Source organism: Zosterops lateralis (assembly GCF_965231275.1).
Source record: "Zosterops lateralis genome assembly, chromosome: 13".
NCBI lineage: Eukaryota > Metazoa > Chordata > Aves > Passeriformes > Zosteropidae > Zosterops > Zosterops lateralis.
In genome coordinates, this window is record NC_139773.1 from 15,581,085 (window position 1) to 15,606,851 (window position 25,767).

At 38.7% G+C, this 25,767-nt stretch overlaps 1 long non-coding RNA gene across 1 annotated transcript in view; it reads right to left on the bottom strand.

Moving 5' to 3' along the window:
- Positions 1 to 4,219: 4,219 nt before the first annotated feature.
- Positions 4,220 to 25,767, bottom strand: part of LOC310914807 — a 63,561-nt gene continuing 42,013 nt past the window's right edge. The window contains exons 2-4 of the long non-coding RNA XR_014591103.1: positions 18,259 to 18,443; positions 7,188 to 7,323; positions 4,220 to 7,097 (exon numbers count right to left, since the gene is read on the bottom strand). This is a non-coding gene — a long non-coding RNA (uncharacterized lncRNA). The remainder of the gene's footprint in view (positions 7,098 to 7,187; positions 7,324 to 18,258; positions 18,444 to 25,767) is intronic.

Genomic DNA, 25,767 nt, shown 5'->3' on the forward strand with positions numbered 1-25,767 from the left:
AGACCAAAATAAAAATAAAATATTAAAAGGTACCTGGGCACACAAGGTATTTCACCTGTGTTGGAAACCAAGAGAGGAAAAGCTGGCTGAAAACCACCGTGGAGGGCTGACCTTTACAATGGAAGGTTGCAGAAATCCAATTTGATCTGTAGTCACCTGTCTGCCTCTGCCCCTTTCCTGAAATGTCAATCTTGTGGGGAAATTTGGTTATATAAAAGAGGAAAGATCCTCGTAGGCAAAAAAAAAAAAAAAAAAAAAAAAAAAAGGGAAACTGCTCTTAAATATAGTCCTTTCAATTCATATTCATTTCCAGCTTGTACAGCAAAGCAGGCCACAAATCTTCTCCATCTAGGAATTTTGAATAGAAGTTGCTCTCATGGATGTAGTCAGCAACTGCGTAGTTCAGTAGAGGTTTTTAATTTAGGACTGAGAGAGAAATTGCCAGCAGCAGATGCAATGCAGCGTGCAACACGGAATTTAAAGGGGGGAAAACGTGTGAATAGCACCGGATATCATTTGGGAAAAGAAGCAAATAGTGTGTTTGATTCTCACTCTATTTCAGCAGTGTAATTGAGCAGACATATGCTCATAGAGGGACTGGGTACCAAAATAGTACGTCAGCACTCTGCAGGCACCAGAGCCTGAAACCCAAACTCACAAGCTGGGAATCCCTGTCCGAACTAGGACTGAGTTGTCCTAAAAATGCCCCAGGGGCTCTGTTGAACCTCATCCTGAGCCAGGGGAGATCACAGTGCCCAGTTTCTCTTCTGGTTGTTGCACTGCTCTGAACAAAGGCAGAAAAGATTAATACAACAGGAACAGGACTGGGGACGCTGGATCCTGGGAGGATCGAGGCATCTGTTTGCTGCCCTGACCCAGGTTATCTCACAATACACCTATTCTTTGCCTTTCTAATTATTATTTAACCAATCAGCAAATTATTTGATCAGAAGAGTTTTGAATTAACCTCCTGAGAGGCCTGGATTTCCCCAGGGCTTTACCCAAGTGCCAAAACCTGGCTGAAACCCTCAGCAGCTAAAGTGTATCTAAACACCCCAGGATCACACCCAGACTGATGTATTGTCTTTGTTTTCCTCCTGCCTGACAGTCCAAGCAGACTGGGGTCCCTGAGACTCAGTCCTTTACAATTTGCATTCTCCATGTACAATCCTGCCTGGCATTTCGCATCTAATAACTGTGCCTTTTGTTTATCTATAATCCACCCCTGTCACTGTATACCTGTAGTGCACCTTTATCTCTAGGCCTCCTATCTCCTGTACAGAGACCATTCAGCCCTGGGGCTTGTCAGTTTTATGATTCATGGGTATATTGTACCCAAGATCCTACAAAGAAGGTCTTGAAGTAATTTAAAAAAAAAAAAAGGGAAAGAAAACAGGTATTTCAGATGGCATGCTGTGTGAAAGAAATCCCTTATTGACTAGTCTAATCTTGTATAATGTAATCTAATAATAAAGCCTGTTCCCAGAGGTACTGCTCAATAGTTGTTATAGTGTTAAAACATGTTTTATGCTGTGTTCTGAAACATATTAAGTGTAACAAAATTGTCCAGCTACTTCTTACATACCAGCTACTAAATATGGCATGAATGCTGTCAATAAAGTAAGCAGTTACTATATTTTAGATTTCTCCGAGGCATAGGATTCAGTTATACTTTCAGTAATCAATTAATTGGCTGCTCATTACTGGCCCAGGTTGTTTGCAGCTTTCCTGGCTGTGCTCCCTCTATGTGCTGGGTGTGGAACTGTCCAGGGCATCCCACCCTGGGTGCTGGAGCCATCAGTCCAGGAATGCCAGGGGACTGCCTGCTCCTAAAGGTGCACATTGTCCCTTCTGAGCTGGGAACCACCTCACAGCAGTGCTGGGAGCCACCTCACTGCAGGACTGGGTAGAAAACACTCTGTGCAACCGTTGTAGGCAGTGCTGGGAGGCTTGAGTGTGTAGATTTTTCCGCAACATATTGGATGGGGTTGACTGGGATGTTCACTGCTTTATTTTCACCTCATCCTCAACTATTTTAGCAGCCTTGGCCTCTGCCTTCATACTAGGCTCTTGTCTTGGACCTAACAACATGGGAATCTCCTGCTGGTGACTCCCTCCAAAAAAAAGAGGAGGGAAAACTCTGTGTTCCCACCTCAAACTCTTGCCATAGTGAAGGGCAGAGATGCCACACAAAGAATTCCCTGACCAAAGGGTTATCCAGCTGCAGAGCTGGGATGCACTGACAGGATGGGAACAGTACAGAGCTGGGAAAAAACAGCAGAAACTTCCTCAGCTGAGCTTGGTGCCACTGGAAATGGCTGTGGAACAGCACCCAACCAGAGCCCCTCCTAAAGGGTACCAAACACCAAAACAGCAGAGCTGCCCTGCACAAGGAGGGGTCACTGCACCCTCCCTGCACCTCAGCCCAGGCAGAAATTTCCAAGTGAACCCAATAACAAAGGATCTGTCTTTCCAAGATGCTCTTTCAAATCCAAACCCCATCCTTTCTCTCAGTACATGAATTCTCTTTGAACAGCTGCTGTTTTTTTCAGTGTAGTCATAGATTAGAAATTATATGTCTGGGGTCTCTTCCGATTTTTTTTTATTGGGCGTGTGAATCACACAGAGTTGTTTCTGTTCCTTGATTAACTGAGTGCGACTCTTAGAACCAAGTTTTTAATAATGAATGTTGTATTTACAAATTCACAATTTGCAAATACTCTCCAGGCTTCTTTTAAATTGCTGTTTTCATGGAAACTTCTCTTGGCAAACTGACTTGTATAAGTTTGGTTTGATTTATAGAAAGCAGACACAAAATGGGAGTGAAGGCAAAAAGGGATATTGCTGTTGGGTTTTTCTCCCTTGAATGTAAATTCTTGGAAAAATTGTTGTTAGGCCTGTTGTAGATATAGGGAAGATTCAAAAATAATGTTTTAATATAAAATGACTAATTAAATCTAATATGTTTGTCCAATAACAAAATCACTGACACAAATATTGTACTACTGATAGGCTTTAATAGCAATAATTATTACAAATATTATTAGTGATTTAGCTGACTGATCTTTACATATATATATTGTAGACGCACTAGAATTAGCAAAACAGAGACCAGAATTACATAACGACATCTATATTTTCATGTAATCAACATAACAGCATGCATGGAGTCAATGTGAAAAGGCAAAAAATGCTTTCCTGAAAATTATGCCAGCCTTTGTTTTGAAGTGCCAAGATATGTATTGTTCCTTCCAGACCTGAATAGAAAAGTACAGTCCAGGAACAAATATGAATAATTGAAACAGATTCTCAGTGTATTCCATACATGCAGTTGCTATTAGCATAAGAGAAACATTGCCTTAAAATAGGTGATCTATCATGACACAATTAGCAATTATTTATCACAGTAACAATCCAAATTGTGTCCTCAATATGCTTCATTGTATATTTAAATTAAATACAGGCAGTTCGCGTAAAGTAGAAATCAATCAATATATTGTAATTAATATAATCATATCTCTCAAGAGGTCTAGCAGGTGTGTTAGATACAGACACAGATACATATTTTGTAGCTTCTTAATACAACAGGACATTTGTGTGGTAGGAGAGCCTGAAATACACACAGTAAATACAGATATATTAAGCAATATTAAACATAGGTACATTATTATGGCCCATGAAATCTTTAGCCTTCATGTAGTCCCTGCATCTTTTCAGAGTACAGTAGAGTTATCACTCTAGGAAACATTACGTGTTGACATCCAATTGGTGCTTAACAATAAAACAATTGCCTTATTAGCTCTAAATTAAATTCCGCTCAAGATAAATTTAATTTCAAGTGTGGCTTAAATGGCTCACGAGAGTGATGAATACTCAGAATGAAGCAAACCCAAATCATTTGTACTGCCTTACTTTTTCAGCCAAATAGCTGTTTATTATTTTTTGCATTATTATTTTAATTTACTGATATCCCTTCTGCTTTCATGGAGCTATTTGAACAACCAGAACTACAGAGCTGTCAGATGCTTTCTAATTCTAACCCAGAGCTGCTAACATTCCTCAGAAACTTTCACAGGCAGACAGAGTCATTAACATCATTTGACCATTTCATTTCAGGATTCATTTTACACAGCTGGAGTTGAGCTGTTCTGTGAATAAGACATGCCTATAATTGACAAAACATAGGACCAACCCTGAGCCAGCAAAAAAAAAAAAAAAGTGTTACATCAGCTAAAGGTGCTCATACTTCTGGAGTTTTTTGCAACAGATTTTGTTTTCTATGTGCTGTTGTGGATTTGCTTGATTTTTTTCTGAGGAAGAACGGCTGCAACATAATCTTCATCCAGTGCATAATTTAAATAATATCAAACAATAATCTATAATTAATGCAAGCTCTCTGGGCACGGTTACCACTAAAATATTTTTTTCGATTCTTCTAAAGAAATAACTTTTCCTTCTTAAATGGAAAATTAGAAAGGTATGGTCTGCATTTTATATTCCAGTGAATGGAACCCCTCAGCAGTCCAATTCCCTGAAAAATTTCCACATTGATTTGTAACCTTTGGGGGAAAAATTCTTAATTCTCCATGGTTTCTGATCACTTAGGCTTTTCTGGGCTTGGGTAACACAGCATGCCACATGTTTTCCTAACAAATTGCATTCGGACACTTTCCGACACTTTCATTATTTTAACTCAGGTAATAATTAGTCACTGTCAGAGCTAAGACTTAGGTTGTGCAAATCAGAATAAATTTACCTCGCTGTAGCAGCAGTCACAAATGAAGCAATAAATTAGAAATAGCAAATTGTTACGGACTTAAGAGATCACAACTCAGAATCGCTACCTGAAATCCAGGAAATGTTACAGCCCTGCCAAGATTTCCTTGAGAGCTTAATTTTTCCAGATAACTTCATGTTTCGAGAATGTTATTGCAAAAAGCCCTGGAGATATTATACTCATGACATTCCCTAAGAAAACACGGTGGGACTTTGCTATTGAAAAAAAAAAAAAAAAGGAAAAAAATAAAATGACCGAAGAGTGTTTCTTATTAGTATGAAATGCATGTCTTTTGAAGGTCTTCAGGGTTCAGAGTCTCTCCCCCTCCACAGCTTCCCTCTCCCTTATCCTTACAGTTTGTATAGATTAAATGCATAGTGCAACCCCATGGGTTCTCTGTTGTAAAGCTATGTCTAATATGAGGCCACTAGACACTGTCACATAAAATCCATTAAAGTCCATCAGATGCACTGTCTTGGTAACATTCAGCTCATTGTCATTGGGCTGCTGCAATGAAGCATAGAGTGCCTGCTTTGAAACTTGATTAAAACAATTCATTAAAAGTAAGGCAACTAATCAGAACACAAGGGTTGTCTTCATGGGACTTGAAAAGTTCATTAGTGCCCCCACTATGAAAAACAGGAGTGGGAAAAATAAAGAGGCAGGAAAGAGAAAGAGAGAGGAGTCCTCCTCCTCCTCCCCTCCTCTTTGAGCTGTTATCTAGGGGCTGGGAGCCAGTATCCTTCCCCAGTGCTTTAATTGGTTTGATCTGATCCTCCAGCATCATCCCAAAGCCTCTGTCTGAAACTGTTGGTCATTACAGTTTGATATCTTTTTTTTTTTCCATTTTCTTAAATACCTATAAAAAATCCATCCCTAGCAGAGTTATTTCCAATTTCGCCTCTCACCAAACCCAGAGATTTCATTATACAAATACCCTTCTGTATGAAAGCCCAAGAAACAGCATCTCAGTCTCTTTTACAGAACACTCAGCTTGTCTTCATTCCAGATCTCCTCCAATTTAATTTTTAGCCCCTAAAATAAAATAATTTAAAATTGAAAATTGTTTTGAATTCGTCAAAACAATGCCAATTCTAGAAATCAGAATTTTGGCTTTTGAATTGCCAAAAAAAAAGTTTGAATTTGGCATTTTCTTCACAAACAACTTTTTAAAATATTCCTTAAAAATAAGAGGGAAAAAAAAATACCTTAATGCAAATGAAATATATTAAGAAAGGCTGCTTTCTAGCATTCTAATATAGTGTTTGAAGATGGAAGGGGCTGCTGCAGGTCTGGCACACCATGTCATCGGTTTGCAGAGGTGCATCAGCTCCTAATCTGAACAGGTAAATAGCAGTAAATTCACAGAGACTATTTCAGTGGTGTTAATGTTCTTGTGAATAGTAATAGTGGAGCAGCACTGCAGACACCCTTCAGGAGGGCCGTGATTTACGGGGTATGGGAAAGGTCTATTCTCTTTGTTCAATATAGACCATAAACAAAATTCGTCCAAATGACTGTTATGAAAAGTAGCTCCACAATATTGCATGAATCTTCCCACATCCTACGCCTTATCTAAAGTTTATGCCTGGAAGATGGACTACTTGTATTGCAGGAACTCTATAGATTATCTCCATTACCGATTAAAGAGAGTGTCTTTTCCCGTGCCTCCTGCCTCCCCATTTGTTACCTCCTTAAATGAGTGAAGGGTTTTTTGATTAAAGGGTTCTTCGCTCAGGAAACCACCGTATTTGCAAACACAAATGCATATATACACTCTAATGAATAATGAAGGTTATTTATTGCTCGTGCTTGAAATAATGGTTGATTTTGGAGTGCCTTTCATAAAACCCACATCAGAAAGTGTGTTATGTCCTGACATTTTCATTGCAGTTCAAGTAAAACAGTCCTCGGAAATTGTCTTGCTACCAAATTGGAATCATAAAAGCATGGCTTCAGACTCTGAGAATCACTTCAGATTGTGAACTTCTGGATAATATATAACATAAAGAGTTTAATTGAATCAGCCAGTTGGGTTTTTGCCCAGAAAAGTAGAAATTTAAATGCTGATGCAGCTTTAGCTTCCAATGACACCAGTCAGCACTCCTTAGATTGGATTGTAAATAATCTTATTTGAGGATATGCAGTATGATGGGGATAAACTTGTCTGTAAACTTGCTAGCAAAAGTAATTAAATAATTCCATTGTGTACTAAGACATATGAAAAATCACTGACCCCAAAGAAAGATTCGATAAGTATTTACCAGCAGCTAGAAGAAAACACTGACTTTTTAGTAATTCTTGTCTTATTCTTGAGTTGCTAGGACAAAAGAAAACAAAAAGAAAATCAGAACACAACAACAGTGAAATCTGTTTCTTCCCCATGTTTGAAGACCTTCGTGGCAAATGCCTCTCAGTCCACTTGGATGGTGATGTGAATCCACCATCTGAATGCATGCTTGGTTCACATCCCTGCTTTTCAAAGTTCACCTGGATTAGTGTCCTGAACATCTCAATAAGTCAGATTTTTCAATCTTCAGCTCCAACTGACAGAAACAGAATAATAAATACAAATAAGTCTCCTATCAGATCTAACATAAAGCATTGCATTAAAGGAAAAAAAAAAAAAAAAAAAAATGTGGTCAGTGATTTTACTGAAAGCAATAATTAGCCCCAGCTCACAAATGTCTCAATTTTTTTTATTTTCCAGAAGTTTCACACTTACTTAATGAGAAATGCTGAAAGTGAAAAATGGAAGGATTATAAGCTGCACATTTAAACACTTGCAACACCTTTAATATTTCCTTTTGCTTTTTTTTTTTTCCAGAGACAATGTGAAAATGAAATATTGAAAACATTAAGTGTGAATAGAAGAAAGTGAAGAAAAGTTTTTTCTCTTTAAAAAGTACAAATCTGCACGATTTCAGTTTCATGGGGCTTTTACAATTTAAAACACAATTCTGTTTAAAATAGAGTTCTCTGCTCTTCAGTGAGGTGCAGCTCTTCAATGCAAGAGGCACCTGAGCTGAAGAAAGGGAAAAACTCTTGCTTTAGTCAGAGACACTTTAGTTAGGACGCAGAGCTGAAGCTTTTTGTGTAGGGAAGCTGAAAGATTTGTATGAAATATGAATTAAGAATTCACATTTCAGATGTTCTTGTGACTCTGCCCAAACTCCTCACAGAGTTTAAATGCTACAGCTGCTGTCACCCCTTTTGCTTCATGCTGTGCCATCATTAGTCCATGAAACATCAGCCACATGTGCCAGACTGGATCATTCACTTAGCTCCACCGGATCCCTTAGAGGAGAATTGGATAAAACCTCAGGCATTTCACAAAATGATGCACAGCTCCTCTAACACCCCCCAGCACTGCCACTTTGCTGCCAAAATTGTTGTTTACAGAAAAGTATTGACATTGGAGACTGTTGATTTGTAATTTCAAAGATCGTGTTTCACATAGAAGTACAACAGTGGCAATTTTATGGATCTAGTCAAATTCCAGTTGGAGTCGTCTTCCCTTCCTAGTGCAGTTATCCACAGTTGCTGTTACAAAACAGGAACTTCATTCTACTTAGAAAATGGCTCCCTGTTGTAATAGCCAAGAATGTGTCCTTGGGAGCATCCACTCTCTTTTATTTATCTTTATTTTCATTTAAAAAATAACAAAATAGCTGTTTTTCCCTACTCAAACTTCTTGTTTCTACAAACTGCATGGAGAGCTCTCAAGATATCTCATCAAGCTTCATTTTCTAATACCTTTGTTTTATTTCCCTGCACAGTCTTTCTGTTTCTTTTCCCTTTGCCTTTGTTGTTTTTTCATGATGATTAGCACAATGCCTACAAGAAAATCATCTGTAGCTGGTGCAAACCTCGACACAGTTGTTTCATCCCACTGAAGATATGACCAACTGTGTGTTTTGCCAGAAACACTCAAGATGTCTCCAAAACATTATAATTGCTAAATAAGATATGGATATATGGATGCATCTCTTTTTTTTTTTTTTTTTTTTTTTTTTTTTTTTCGTTTTTTCCCCCAATTATCATCTCATCAAAAGCATCCGAGGGCTGAAAAATGTGATACAATGTGCTTAGGTCGCCTTGATCACTGCACAATGTAAAAGCTACCTGGCCAAGGCAGTCTTTCTGTGTTTTGGTCATTTTTTTAATGGTCCAGATGCAGGTAGAAATCAGAGGTTTTGTTGAAAAGTTCACCAATTCTGCACTTCTTTTTAGTGCACAATTAGGGGCGCTTTCACCTGCCTCTGCAATTCAACACTGACCCTCATTTTTCCACAGGTTTGTATCATAAGTAGCTCAGCGAGGATGGAGAGCCAGCAGCCCAATTTTCCCCAAAACTTATTAGCCATCAGACCTACTTCAGCTCCAAAAAATGTCAATATGTATCCAAAATCAACTTTGCAGATGGATTTTGCTTCCATTAAATTCCATGGTGGAAAAAAAGCACCATATATAGGGTTTAATTTAATTGTGGGCATGCAGTACTTACAAAAAAACAAATAGCTTCATATTTGGATTTATGGAATTATTTTACTGAAAGAGAATTACGTTACATATTTCAATCCCTGATGGCTACTAATGTTTTATTAAATACAGTGTAAATCCAGCTGCAACCATGCAATAAAACCTCCAAGGGGCAAAAAGAAGGAATGTTTTATATTTGATTTCTGCATGCAACAACTTGTTCTCCTGAATACTGCCCATATGCCACTGTGCTCTCCTTGACATTGATGTTTAACGGGAGCTCAGTGTGCTGAACCTCAGCTTCAATGTACAGAATGGACATGATAAGATTATCCACCACCCCCAAAATTTCACCTATCTGACCAACTCACAAAACAAAACCTTGTGCTAAGCTATTGTACAAAACTATTTAATGCTGGATAATAAAATACACAGAAATTCAGTTTGTACTAAGAGAAGTTTCATTTCATTACAGAAGTTCAGGAAACAATGATATGAGTCTGAGGGCAGTCACCCGCAGTAATTAGCTGGAGAGTAAATCCATTTGTTTTCTGTATTTTTTTTTCATCAGGACATGCATTTTCACTCTCATGTGCCCAGGGTTTGAAAGGTTTACATTACATAAAATTAGGACTATATAAACTATGAGCTTCATCTGTTTTCTAATATGATTGCCCCTTCCCTTCAGCAGAGTAGCCTAATTGATAGCCTCCATCGTATGCAATGCACGTCAATAAATACTGAACATGAATGTGAATCAATATTGTGTTAGTACTGGGATTAAGAAAGCTATTTTCTCTCCCCCTTTTTTTTTTTCCTTTTTCCAGAAGAGATGAATATAAGTAAATAAAATGACTGTTTGTTTGAAATTCTGCCTGGGGATTTAGTTTTGCATTTCCCTGTAGGAGCACAACATCAGAAAGTCAACCTGGTCCCTGGTACTTTGGTCCAATGTGGACAATAGAAGCAAATACCTCACTAGACTGCTGGGAGGGACAGCTCTTTTTCCTTCTCCTCTGAAAATACAAGTGCAGTTGTAGAGGCAGAGAGATTTGACTTCTGATATCTTTTTGTTTTCCCTGTCTTTTTCAAGCCACAAATTAGAGGAAAATTTACGAGAGCCCAGCCAAAAATTTATAGGCCCAATATTGAATGCTCTTGACCCTGTGTGCTATTTTGCAGTCTAAACAATGCCAAATCTCTGAGATGGCCCAACACCATGCCAAAATCCATAGACACCTGATATATATTGCACAAATTTTTAAAGCATGGTAAAAGCACCACAGAGTGATAAATGAGTGCAATATTTTAGATCAGTCCTTGCAAATGCAGAGCACAGAGTCGGCAAGACTCAAAGGTTTTGGGAAATGAGGACTGGAAAAGGAGGTTCTTAAGGCTGGGACATGTGAGCTGTTAGAGCAAAGTTCAGATCTAAGCCTAGAACCACAAGAGATTTAAAAAAAACTCTGGGCAGGTCATTTTGCATAAAAGCTCAAGTACTTCATCTGTGGAGAAGCCTACTTGCTAAAGTGCTTGACATTGCTCTCCGTGTCCTCAGGGGAATTGCCTCTGGTTTCCAAGGGGTCAGACCTCGTTATCCCAATGGTGACAAGTTGGAGCAAAACCCCCCTGCACCCCCCTGCCCCCTCCATAAGCCCTGCTAAGTCTTCCTTGCACTTATCACCTGCTCTGACAAAGAGGGCAATTGGGTTTAGGTTTGGTTTTCCAAAAGCACCCAAGTGAAAATGAGTAGATCTTAGATATTTAACAGACATAGGAATTTAAAGTAATTTTTTTTCCCCAGAAACATTAAACTATACAGTAATCTCCAAAGATCTGGTCTTCAAAAGGGTTCAGCACTGACGTAAATACAAAGGTTAATGGATAAATTTTTTTAAGACTCAAAGGCAGTGACAATGTTTGGCTTTCTGAGAGCTAACTTTTGGATTTAATCTGTTCATCAGCAGCATATTTAGTTAGGAGGTAGAAACACTTCAATATAAATCCTTTTCATTCCAATTTTTTTACAGAAGTGAAATTTATGCCACATCTGAAATAACTGCCCTAACCACAGGTCTTGGTAGAGAAAAAATTCACTATTGCCTTTGTAACTATTATTTTATACAGAATGGTTTAATTAGAGGAGAGGCTGGGATGTAGGACCCCCATTTTACTCCCCTAATTATATTGCTACAGAATTATTCCTGTTCTTGTTTTAGTTGAGAGTTTTTCATTGCAGGGACATGAAATAATTTTCACTTATTCCTAACTAGATATATGGGGACTTCTATACCAAAAGTTAGCAAAAACTTTTGATTATATTTGTCTGAACATCTGTATGCTCGTTTACACGTGGAAATCTGTATTTTCTAAGACTGTATTTTGTGTATGCACAAATGCATCATGCACAGCAGGTAAAAAATCATTGCAGCGACCCCTTAAAAATGTGCTGCCTTTCCTGCAACTGAATTTATTTACCTTAACACATTGAAAGGGAAAAGTATCATATTTTAAAGATGTAGTTTGCAGATTATTTTTCCTCCAGCAGCAAACCATTTCTGCACAACTACTCACAGTAGATGAATTATCGTTTTCCTACCTTGAATCTACAACAGTTAATTTAATCGGTGACTTGTGGAGAATGTATGGCTAAATCAAGCCTTCAGTTGAGGGCTCGGCTTAGTTTCCTGTGGCATCTTGTGTCACAATATGTCACATCAGTGTGGCTGCATGGGTGGATGGGTTACTCTTAAAGAAGGCATCAGTCTTAAATGGGTTTTTCTGAAAAGCCAAGAAACCAACCAAACAAAAAATGTTAATGAACTGGATCTCCATGTGTCAATCTGTTCTTATGGTTAATTACTGTACCAGTGGAGGAGTTTGGGGGGAAAAGAGGGTGCGGGTTTGCACTGCACAGTCATTTCACATGGATCTTTTGAATTCCAATCTGTGCTGACAAAGTCTCTGAATTTGGAGCACCATCCCAAAGTACCTGGTCCATTAACAAGACCACAAATTCCAACTTTTTTTACTTTTTTTTTTTTTTTTTTTGCCTCCCACCCCTTTCCCCTTTGTTGCTATAGTAAAAATGTTTCTACTTTTCTACATCTGTCTGCTGTTGCCAACAAAACACTGGAGAACAGGAGGTGATCTTTCTGTTTTCGTTCCAGCAGCCTGGCCCTGAATGAGTTTAATCGGCTGAGAAACGCGACTGAAAAGGGCTTTGCTACCCTTTCTAACTTCACTGCGCTCAGGCTTTCTGTGGCCCAGAGAGTGACACCCTATGCCTTATTTCACTGTGGATTATTTAGAATGCTTCAATTGTGACTTGTCAATGTGGTCCGGGGTAGATCAAGGCAAAACCTCCGACAAGAAAACAGCAATGCGAATATGATGTGACTGACTGCCACACAATAGACTAATACCTCTTAATTTGGACTTTTAGCAATCGTTTACCATCCTTATGCACTTGAAGATTCCAAATCCACTCATACAGAAAAGAAAAAAAAAGTCTTTTTTTCTTCCCTCTCCCTCCTTCCCCCCTCCCCATAACTCGAGTGTATCGATCAATGTCTCTGTATGCATTTAATAGCTTTATTTCAAAGCACTTTACTCTTAAAAGCCCCTCTCACCAAGGCATACTATTGAAATACTGTGCAGGTGTAATTAAATGAGCCAATCTTTTTGCCTGGACTGTAGCCCTGTTCTCTCTTTGGCATTACAAATCCACGACTAGATTTGGTCATTTCTTATTTCTGCGCAGTACTGATTTTGAGTTTTTCTCTTTTTTTCTTTTTTTTTTTTTTTTTTTAATTAAAAAAAATAATTAAACTGAAATTAATTGGTTAAAGGTTAATAGATGTAGAGATTGACATCCTTAGTAAAAGTACTCCACCTGAAATGACAGTGCAGGAGACTTAATATATTACTAGCTAGTTATGCCTGTATTACACCCAGGAGTACTATGGCCAGGCCACCACTGAATTCCAAGTTTACAGTGGCTTTGCTGCGGAGACTGCTTCAAAATTATTCAGCTACTGCTGGATGCTGTGACTCTATTTACAATGTTCACTGAGAAATGGAAGGGAACCACTCATTTATTTCACACAGGAATTTTTCACACAACAGTTTTTTGCTCACTTCGAGATCTAGGGAAAGAGTTCAAAAATAGCATTTCAGAACACCAGCGTGAATAAATTTCATACATCTCTTCAGATTTTGTTTCTGTTCTTCATCAGGCACTTTTCACCAACACTTGTCTGCATGAAATTTTGCCTACAAAAAAAAACTGCAGGAGATCCTTGTGGGCACTCGTGCACATATATTTTCACCAAAAGGGTTAGAAGGTCAGTTGAAAGCTCTTTGCAATACGGGTGTCATCCAATGAAGGCAAAGGAAACAGAGCTATGCATCTTAATCAGGCCTCGTGAATAGGAAATACTCAAAGCAACAGTCATGGTGAATAGTCTGTGATTAGTCCACAAGCTGAAATCAGCCCCCATAACCCACATGCCAAATCCTTTTGGATTGTGCACATATTTGAAAAAAAACCCAAAATTTGTCATTACACAAGTCACAAGCAAAATAAAGGTATAAATTTCTCAGATGGATTGTTCACAAAGGATAGAGTGCAGAGCTACAACCTGGGATGGTATTGAACTCGGTGACCTAGAGGTGAAGGGCTGAAGAGCCCATAACCAATCACCTTTGAATTCAGTGTCCAGGATTGTCTTTTTGAAAATTAAACAAAGACCCAACTGTAGTAATTGTGTCACCTTATGTACTTAAAGTAATTTCCCCAGCTCAGCTCAATATCTGTAGGAGCAAATGGAGAAATTGCCTGTTGTGCCACTTCTCTAAGGCTTTATATCTACTCAATTTTTTCCTCAGTGCTTTCCTACTGCTCTTCACAAAAACATTGCAAAGTTCCTGAGAACAGGCAATAAAATGCACAGATGTCTGAGCCAACAGAAATAAAACAAAAATAAGACCTTCACACAAATCTGTAAAGGTGAGACAAAAAAACCCCACTTTTGCATAGCTGTTTTCTTTAAGCATTGGTCCATTTTCACTGGAGCTACTCAGAAAATGCATTTATATGTTAGATCACTGTTCAAAGGAAAATAATTTACTTTCTTTATTAAAAAAAAAAAAAAAAAAAAAAAAAAGGAAAAAAAATTGCTGTGATGGGTGTCAGTGTTTGGCAGAAATGTGATCCTCTAATTCTGTCTGATTACTGACTGACTGAAACCCCAACATATCCCAGAATGGACTAAAGGCACAGTTATCCTCCTTTGCAGGTAACACTGGCTACCTGAAGAAGAGTTTTCATTGATAGTTCTCAGGTTCAGTGTCTGCCTCAGGAACCAAGCAGGCTTTTACAGTCCATGGAGAAAATCAAATTTGAAAGACCCCTCTTACCCCAAACCCATAAGAGTACCCTGTGCTGCTCCCAGATGAGATGCTGTCAGCATTTCTACCCTCTCTGTAAGGGAAACATGTGAGATGCCCCAAGGACCCCAAATCAGCAAGACAGGAGAGCTAGAGAAAGCACCTCCACTGATTCACAGGCCACAGGAAAATTAAATCCTCTCTGATGCCTCCTACTTCACCTCAGCATTTTGGCTTTGAGTTCACTTCTGTATGTAGCACGTTCCCATCCCGGAGGAACAGACTAATAATGAGGGCCAAATTCTGCTAAAAAACACCATTACCTTCTTGGAGCAGAACAGTTTCCTTCACTTTTTGTCTAGAAAACCTCAGGCCATCTCTACCTCAGCTGAACCATGTGCTCAGCCAGGGTAAGCCAGCGTGAACTCCACTGAACTTCAATGTTGTTGATTTACAACACCTAAAACACTGCCAGAAGGCATAATTAGGATAAGAGCAGCTTAAAAAATAAATTTCCCTCTTAAAGTCATAGAATCATAGAATGGGCTGGTTTAGAGGGGCCCTTAAAGAGCTGACTTAAACCCAAACAGAACTAGCTTTAAAGTCTCCTGCAAGACTAAAAATAACCCTTCCAACTAATTGTGCTTATGTTACCTCCTCCAGCAGCAACTATTTGGTTTCATCCTAACCTTCATACTTACCCATAATTACCATCTCCTTTGACATGGCTAACTGAAAGTGGGCATTAATATGGATTTAAAGTTGTTCCAGAAATTGGTGGGGGACCGAGGGTGCCAATGACCCTACTTTAACTTTGTACTAAAAATGTGTTGATCTGTGGGTTTTGGCTGCTGCTTGAATTTGACTTGAAGGTTGAAAGTAAACACATCACTCAAGCACATGGTGCATGAATTAAGGTCTTTCTGTCACCAGCCTCTGCTTTTTTTCCCTACTCTTGGGTCACGGACCCCAGAGTCCCCCTCCTTTCCCCTTTCCTCTCATGGGACTCTGGGGAAATATTTCTCTTGACATGAACTCCTGCGTGGCAACACCTGCATTTCTTTCAGAGCACATTTCCATGAGAGAAGGTTTGCTTTTTTCTCCATTTTTTTTTCCCCTCCCCAGAAACTTTTTCTGTAAGAATGAGCAGATTTCCCTAGCCAGTCTACTGAGACCTGTTGCATTTCCAACGCACTGCCTGAATTTGAATTCTCATACAGGAGATTACTTTCCAAAAATATGTGCTTTAAATGAACAGAGTCCATTTTTTAATCTTTGATGTTATGGACTATGATAGAATTGGACACATAGTGAAGCCATAATAATAATAATAATAATAATAATAATAATAATAAAACAGTAATAATAGAATGCATTCAACACACCTTAGACAAGATTACACGTACAAGGGTTTGCTGTGTCAGAAACCTCTCCATCAGAAGATGGAATTTTTGAGAGCAAAAATGGTATTTTTTTATGGTTGAAGTAGTTCCTTAACAAAATAAAGCTATCCTGTAAAACAACTTTTCTCAACATAACTGTCTACACCGGGGCTTGTGCTGATATAAATGTGTTAGTCGAGGTGTCCAGGAGGGAAGATTGTTCTTTTTTTTTTTTTTTTTTTTTTTTTTTTTTTTTTTTTTTTAATTTTTTTTTATTTTTTTTTTTTTTTATTTTTACACACTAACTGACATCTTTATTCTGGGGAACAAAATTAAGTGTAAACCAAGCATTACTGTCTACAGCATTTTCTTGAGGTCAGGGTTTCCAGGGAATAATAGAAGGAGAAAGCTTCCTAAAGACATATCTTTGTGGAGTAGGGATGGGGGTTCCAATTTACTAGTCTTCATCTTATTGAGGGCAATAATTTCCCTGAAGACTTTATTGGCAGGGCATCACTGCAGAAAACGTTTGCTGCCGGCAACCCTATTATTTTCCATGAGAAATACAGTCCCGTGAGAAAGCACGTTCTCACTCTATTTCTGTGGGAAACACCAGGAGAAGAAGAATTCCAAATCCCGCGAGACCGAGCAACTGGAAACAACACCAGAAGCCCTCTTGTTTGTGTAACTTATTGCAAAAATATCAAAGGAGCTGGGGGGAGGAGAAGGGGGAGAGGAAAGAACATGTTTTCATAAAATTTTCAGTTTGCAAGAGCTCTGTTTTTTTAAAAAAATGGATTTATATTTGACAGCCCAAAAATCCCAAGGATGTTCAGTCTATTTCAGTTGTCAATTTACGATCTTTAAAACATTTTTAAAATTGACTGAACCTTAACTACATCCTACCTCATCTTGTACTAGCCAAGTTTTACAGATGCCATCTTAAAAATCAATTCAAAGAACAGCCATAAACTTGAAAGCTTCCTATTTGAAGTGTATATGGCAGAATGCAATTTTGTTTAATTTTAATTGACAGAGATGTCAGCCTAAGAGAATATTTTAGAATATTAGTAGGAACAGTAAACTCATGCCTTGACATTTTTATGATATAATGGTATAATTCTCAGGAAAAAAATCACCACTGTCAGGATTTACACAAAAGCGGTACATGTTTTACTTTTTCCTCAGTAAAGGAGTGACAAATGTATTACTAATTACACAATTACTTTATTATGTAGAACCAGTAATAAAACCCTTGACGTACCCTCAGAAAATCTTAGTTTCATTAAAAAAGACAGATTTTTTTTATTTATTATTTTTTAAAATTAGTATTACACATTTTTCTTGGGAGGTTTTAGCCTCTGGGATGTAGTTCAGTTCACTTCACTCTGCATTTTACAATTCAAAAAGAATATTTGTGAGGCCTGTTTGTTCCTAAGGAGATAAATCCTCAAGTGGTGTGAAACTGCTGTCACTACCTCTTTGGGCAAACTGAGAATTAAATTTGAAGTAATATAACCATTTACTACAAAAGATCCAAACAAGTGATTTCTCTTGGTTTTCTGGGATAGTGATTTTTATATGTCTGTCTATTTTTTGATATGATAAAGCAACTTCACATCAAGAAGTAAATGCATGATGACATAAACTACTTGTGTATAGTTTCTGTATCAGATGATACAGAACATAAATAGGAAATTTCCCTGAATGTGAAGGTGGCTAGATTCTGAATCTACCTTTTTTGTTCAAAATTCTACAAAAATAAATACTAATTTCTCAATCCCACATTTTGGGAGTGGATGAAGTCCTGCTCCAAACTATATCCACTTCCTCTTTGCAGGGATGCTCTAAATAAAATTCCCAGCCAACAAGGAGGACCAAAGTGATACAAAGGGAAAATAATGAACTTGGTGCTGCTGTACAATAAATATAAATGTTCCCTAACTCCTTGAGGCCTGATCTAGAAAACTACTTTAATATGCAGCTGACTTTCAGCACATGAGTAATCCCTTTGACTTAAAAGAATTAGTCATGTGCCTAAAGTTCAGTGCCCTGCTGGATTGGGACTCAGCCTCCAAAAGAAAGTATGGCTGCGATTCAGTGATTAATTGTAGCCCTCAGATGGACAAGCCAGTTGGGTGAAACAAGAATTGGCCCAACCCTTTGCCCTTCTCCAAAAACAAATCTGAATAAAGGTCAAAAGAGTTTGGTTAAGGATGTACTTACCAAACTTTCAAACCTTTTGAGGATCCATCCACCACTAGCAAAGGCTCTGGCATTGTGTCCCTCCGGGAGTCCCATAGGCGTAGTCAGTTGTAAACTCATTTTCCTGTATGATCAGGCACGCGTGTGGGGGACAGGAATGAATGACAATGTGGAGCGGCCAAAGCTGCTGTCCTGTGACCATGGAGCTTTTAATATGGAGCCAACGGAATCAGGATTAGGAATTGCAGCTGCTAAGATGCTAAACCCCACATACAGCTCCTATGGCTCAGATGTTATCAAGCGTAAAATCTTTTGAATAAAGCCTTACATGGGGGCACCATTGTAAACTGCTTTCCCAGTTAAAGCCTTTGCGTAGCAGTAAGAGGGAAAAGGTTGTATTTTGCCGTATTATTTTCAGTAATATGTCAAAGGCCACTGAAATCAATTCCCCTTAATTCTAAAGGACTTTCCATAGTAAAAATAATGCCCGGTAAAAGCACTATAATGAAGACACTGTTTAAACTATTCCGCTCCTCTAAGGATGGCCAGAAACTGATTTTCTTCCATGAGATGATATTGTAAAAATTCCAGGGCTCATTTCTAACACAGAAGCTTAAGTCAAGCAGGTTTCTGAAGAATAGACTCTGAAAGAGTCAGTGTGATTTTGGAGTCATTTTTGCTTTAGTTCTGTTTACATTTGCTTATATCTAATCCAGATTTCCTCTCTTTGGTATTTATGTCAATCTCTGTGTGACATGGCATCAAATTCTAATCCCAGCACTGCCACTAACTGGAGCCGTGGTTCTTGTTGCAGAAGTGACATGAGGGAAAAAAGACGCAGTTAATATTGTAGCTTATTTAAGAAAGAAGTGATGGAAGTTATAGTTATGTAGAAAAATGGCACAAGATCTCTGTGTCCCATAGCAAAATGGATTGGCAAATCCAGGTAAAGGCTCCACATCATGGATTTAAAATTTATCTTTTTTGTTAGAATCCTGTTCAACATAATGTTCTATTTCTATCTGATGTGTGCCTTTCCAAAATCTCAGGATTGGTCCCTATATCAGTAGCTTCCAATTTCAAACACATTTCCACTGAAACAACATCAGATTCCTGGAGCCCAGAAGGCATTTTCACACCAAGCCCTAAACTACCCCCTGAAATGCATTAAATTGTCCCCAGAAAATCCAACATCCAGATCGAGTTTTCCAGGACTCTTGTAGCATAAACAAAAAGTTGTCTCCAGTAGAAAATTTCCTATTGGTTTTCCTCACCAGAATTGTGCTTATTACACATGCTGGAGGAGAACACCATGGAGGAAACAACCAAACCATTTTCCAAGGTGAGCATTTACTCCTTGAAGAATAATGCTGGTCATTAACCCAACATACAGATGACTGACCAGATTAACTACATACCTTGTATTAATTTACAGCCTGTGGTCACTCTCACTTAAATGCATTTATCCAATACACAAACCATGACAGAAAACTTCCTCCACACAGATGAGAGTCGTACACAATATGTACTATGTAAACTCAAAACATTCTTGCCCTTTCTGATGTTCAGTTTCCTATATTTTACATATAGAATTTACCGCCATGCACAAATAATAAAAGAATTTTCAATTTAAACAAAACAAGGCCACAGGTTTCCAAGACTGAGACCACAGTGTTTAAGGCACCTCTGTGATGAGCAGCACAACAGACACAGCAGTTACTGACTCCTTGAAAAGTTGAACTAGGAGCAACCACATGGGTGTAAACACCAAACACCATCAACAGGATAGACATCATGGAAGATGAGAAATGGACTGGCAGGAAGGCTGAAGATAAATAGACTTAAGACACGAGAATAGGGAACAAGGAACAGATAGGGTTTTTTCTTTATTTCTGTGACTGAGATTAGTTGGGAAAATAAAAACCTCCTCCATCAGAATTTCCCCTCCTCACTCACAACAGGCACTTGGCCCATGTGAAGGATTAACTGGCTGCTTGTAAACTGTCATGTTTTGATACTAAAGCCATTTTTAGCAGCAACTTGGCCAGGCGACGTGTGTGCATCTGCCACCCTGTAACACAGCCATGGCTTCCGTCATGCTTTGAAGAGAGCACCACACCTGGGTTGGCATCTCCCATGCCAGCTTTCAGCCCTCTGAGGCTTGCATCAAGTTTAGGGGATTATCACAGTTTAAAATGCAGGCATTGTAAACAGAGAGTGAAAACAGTCATCACTAAAGCAGTATAGTCATGCTTTGTGCAGCTGAAAAACAACAGTGGAAATGCTTGGTGGCACGCCTTTTTCAGGAGCTATTTTTAAGTGCATCTAGTTTGGGGTTTTTTTTTGGATGGTATAAAGAGTTTCAGTTCATGTTATTGACTAATAGGTTCTTAAACCTCAGGTGTGATCAAAAAATAGAGCTGATTTTTGTGATTCTTAAAGGTTTTCAAAGCCACTACAAAGAACCACTTAAATGCCCTTTCCTTGATTGTCCAGAACTTTATATAGCTTATTAGATATAGACCCTGTAATCAAAATCTGTTAAAGTCAATGAAAATATTTCCATTGGCTTCAATGAAAGCTGCATTTAGCCTAAAAATAATCCATTATGTGAGGCAAATTTGCCCACTGAGTTCTGGCCAGATCTGATTTTAGAGGAGTTCAACTGGAAATCATCACTCATTCTTTTGGATGCTGTGAAGAAAAGGGCTTCTTTATTCCTTACCTCGGACTCATTAGGTTTAAGATCTACCACAGAACTTACCACAACTAACTAGCAACTATTAAGTAGCCTTCCTTTTTCATTACTTTTGTCCTCTGCACTGCATAAAATCAGGGTCTTTGTGTTTGGGGGTAGGTTGATTGTAGGTTTTTCTAACATCAGTATCTTACGCTGCTTTATTGGCTCCACATTTTTTCATAAGATGCTGCCAGTGTGGATACATGACAGCCAAGCCCTTCCTAAGTCATATCAACATTACAATGTAATACAAAAGGAAAAAAAAAAAAAAAAAAAAAAGGGGGTAAAAAAACCCGCAGCATCTGACTTCTAGTAATATCTGGCAAGATATTTTAAGGTAAGCAATAACAAGAACGTGTCATATAAACATATAAAAGAACACAATTCTGAAATCTGTAAGAAAATCTGATTTGGCCACCAGCTTTTACACAGATTATCTGTTAGCTTCTATTTCTAACAAACCGTGTTATGAGATCATGCTTCTCCGTCTCATTTATCAGCCAGTTTCAATTTTGATGACAGGAGGAGGAGGGAAAAAGTCTCAAAAGATAATAAAATCTCTCACGATTCTCACAGATGCTGAAGTTCAGAGAAATGAGGGTTGGTTAGCAGAAAAGAGCTTGAATTGGAGCCCCTACCACAGAAAAGAGTGAAGTAATCTATGTGTGGTTCTACAAAGGACAAAGCTGTGAAAATTCTGTACAGATCCTTGCACTTGGCTTTTGCTTCCAAGCAGCGTTTTGGGAGGCTCATATTATACAGAACAAACAAGTACAATATTGAGGGAATACACATGAGCTGAGACAAATTTATTTTGCCATGATGATCACATCACAGTTGATGTAGAAGCTTGCTTGTGAAGGCAAAATTTTGGGAATAGCCAAATAGCCAAATGGTTTAGAAAGGCCAATCTGCTATCAATTCCCACACCCGTTGAAACATGAGATTTGCCGTTGGGTAGAAAAACTGAAGTGGTTCATGGGTTTTGTTCCTTGGAGGCAAATCTCCCCACACAATGACCTTCAAAGTATATTTTTACAGCCCCATGGGCTCTCAGATTCAAAAGCTCCTGCAATCAAAAGAGTAGTTAAAAGGGATTTGCAATGGAGCTAAGATTCAACCTGTCTTCTGCAACCCTTGTTCGTGCTAAATAATAACATGCTCCATGAGGATTTTTACTGAAGGCATATGACAGTACTCCACCAAACACATCACAATGCCTAGAGGGAAACCCAAACCATGGTTTGGCACTAGCCTTCTAAAATAATACTGTTTTACTCACAGAAAAAAGTTTAAAATGGGGAAGTCACTAGTCTTTGGAGTGGCTCTGGACTTCACTTCATTTCCCATGAAATTCCCTCAGCAGTAAGTTGTATAAACCTCTACCACAGATCAGTACTAGGTTTGAAGATGGAAGTCACTCCACAAAGCCCAGGTGTTATTAGTTGGGTTTTTTAATAGAATATGAAAAGTGGTCTGTAAACCCCAGCAATAGGAAGCACATGGGAGAGCAGAAGAGTAAAAATAGATAAATTGGATCACTTAAGCAGTAGAAATAGAAAACCTTTCTTTCATTTTTATGTGATACAGAAGGTTCATTATGTGCTGTATCGACAATATAGTATTTTTCAGTGTCACCTGTTCATTAAAGAGTCATTTTAAAGGCACTTGATGGGTTCCAGTATCACACAATTCATCTAATAAAACTATTCATTAGTTTGTATATTATATCTCTTTTCCTGCTCCTCTGATAATCCTTAAATAAGATGTCCCAAAGGTACTGATTCTGATCTCACATCACTGTGTATTAGTAAATCCATTAAAGTTAATGGGTTATTGTCCACTGATGTAAGAAAATCAAGGCTAAATGAGGCTACTTGAGTATGCAAAAATTACAGGATGGGAACCTACTGTCATTAAATATTTTGGAAGCTTATGTGACTTTTCCATATAGGACATAATTTACCTTAACACGGCTTTCAATAGAGGTGCATTAGCCTCTAGTGGCAGTAGAGGTGATATATTGTATCGCTAATTTAAAGGATTATGCATGAAAAGTGAATATATTGCAATAATTATGAAGTCTTGTTTGACTTCACTTTTCCACAAGTGTACTTTGTCATGCTCTAAATACCTCACGGATTTGAAAAGCACAATCAAGATGCTGTAAATTGGGGTCGAAATAAAAAGCTTATTAGCACGTTCTTAGGGCAGATTTAGGTTTGGAATATTTTCTGTGTGGCTGCCATCATTACTGCATTTATACCCCAGCAATGCCTCCACCTCTTTGATTGGGAGCATGTGTGAGCCCGTGTGTGCACGCACATGCAGGAGGGGTCATGACATTTATTAAATCAGTCAATAAGGCAAGCACAGGACAGGCGTCCAACCCTGGAATATATTTATATTTATACTCATTTCTGATATGGAAACTAAAGAAGGGGAAAAAAAAAATCAATCGGAATCTAACGTTTCATTGTCCTTCACCTTGACTCTTTGGTTTAAAGTAAGCAGTTAAAGAATAAACATTGCTGGGGAGAAATAAATAAATAAATAGATGAAAAAGCCACTCTCTAACATTATTAGGACTTCCAAAGTAAATAAAAAGTGGTAGAGCTGAGAGCAAATTGCTGCAGTGGTGCTAGGGAGAATCCTGATTTTAGCACCGCTGTACCAAATTTGTCATTTAGGAAAGCTCTTGTTCCCTTTATTGAGTTCCACTGTAGTGAACAATTTCTGCCTGCATCCCTCGTGTGTCCTTTTGGTTTATTATCTTTCACTGTGAATTGAGCATCCACAATCAGTTTCACAGGAAGCCTAATTTCACACACTGCTTATACATATGATGAGGACTTCCCTCTCCCTTCCCCCCCTTCCCCATCCCTTCTCCCAATGTTCTTATCAAATGAAGAATTGTGGATAAGGGTTAGGTGCAGATAAACATGAGTGTAGCACTTCCAGAAAGGTCATGATCCCCCCATAAGGTGCTTCTTGTTATGCCTGACCTTCAGATTTTCATCATCAGCCCGCCTGACAACTTAATAATGCAGAGGTGCAGGATTCATTTCTCCCCTCTGAGAGCGCCAGTACGGGACGCCCTTTTCCCTGATTATTTCCCTGCACTCCCGGCTGCCCTTTATAAGCCAACCAGAACTCCATCAATCATGCTCTTCTCTCCTTTCCTCCTCAGCCCCCAGTCCTGAAAGCTGGAAAGCTGCAGTGTCCCCTTTTGTCTTGCGCTGCCACACAGCTAAAACAACAACAGAAAGGACTCGATGCCTGGAAACAGCCTGTGCAAAGGCAGCAATCCACCTTCCCATCTATAACCCAGAGCTTTTCAGCCTCCCTCCATGCTGATTATGCTATATTACAGAATAACTCCTCGTGGGTTTTGTGAACTGTCAAAGGAGGGGAGAGATTTGAGTTGAAATTTGAAGTTTTGATCCCTTTTTGTTCATTCATTTTTCCTCCTTCACCTTTATTTTCCTTTCCTATTCTTGAACTTATAGTCCAATAATGACAGGGTGTTCAATGACAATTAAATGAAATTTTAAAAAGTTTCTGGAATTATTCACTCACTTATTTTTTTTCCTTCCAAAGATAAAGGAGAGGCAAAGGCTTGATATTTTCACAGTATTAAGCATGTCAGTTTATAGGAATAAAATAACACAGAAAAGTTGGGAAGAAACTCATCTTAGGACAGGAAGATTTTGATTCAGATCAGACTGTAAATACTGCAATAAACTTACGTTACAAAATATGTATTCACTTTCCCCCCAGCCTTCCCAGTGCTTTTTCAGCCAATGATTCCTAGAGTGAAAACGGGATGATAACGCACCGTGAGCATCTGGTGAGAGCAAAGTACAGTATGTTCCCTGACAGAGCAGGGATATGCCAAGGCCATCTCCTATTGCCTAAAGCAGCTGCCATTTGTACCTCCAAGAGGGGAAGTATCCCCTGGTAAGCTCCAGCTCAGCTGGGTACGAGAGCTACACCATAACCCAGCAAGCAAACTCAGATCCTCCCCTGCCCAGTGGCAGCAGGATGCAAATCTGTGCCCAGCTGGATGGAGGAGTTAATGTGATAGCCCAGCTCACCCATTAAGGCACTGCGCTGGATCTGTAAGGATAAATAAATAAATAACAGAGCCGCATGAAGCACCGTAAAACCACTCGTTTGCCAAAGATCAGCATTGTGGCTGAAATTAAGTTTCCCTCACTCCTCCTGTGCCTGGATGCACTCACATAGTGCTGGTGCATGAGAAAACCTAAACTCGTGGCTGTGGGGTTTCTTAACTGAACCATCACCTCCCCGTGGAAAGCAAAAACCTGCTTAAAAGCAGAGAAAACAGCCTCAGCGCTATTCAGTCCCCCAAACAGGTATTGTGGGACTAATTGGGAAGCCCCTGAATAATGTTTTACCATCTGAATTATTTCATACATCATAGATCTGGAAAATCCCAACACAGATTTAGAGCCGGTAGTGAAATATGGAATTACATTTACTCATTGTGAAGGCTAAATATCTCTTCAGAGCCTTCTTTTTCTTAGTAAATATAAGGAAAAAATAAAAACTTTCTATGAAGATTTTCCTTCAAACTAACAACATGTCAAAGATTGCAAACTACCATCAGCAGAGATCTGGAAAGACTAGCAAATGTTCAGGAGATTTGCTGAAAGAAAGAACAGGGAGTTCACCCTAAATCCCACTGAGTCAATTAGTGTTGCTTCTAACTCCAGTGTTCTTTGGGCAAAATCCCAAAGGATCTTCTGGTTCATTTTCAGGCTTTT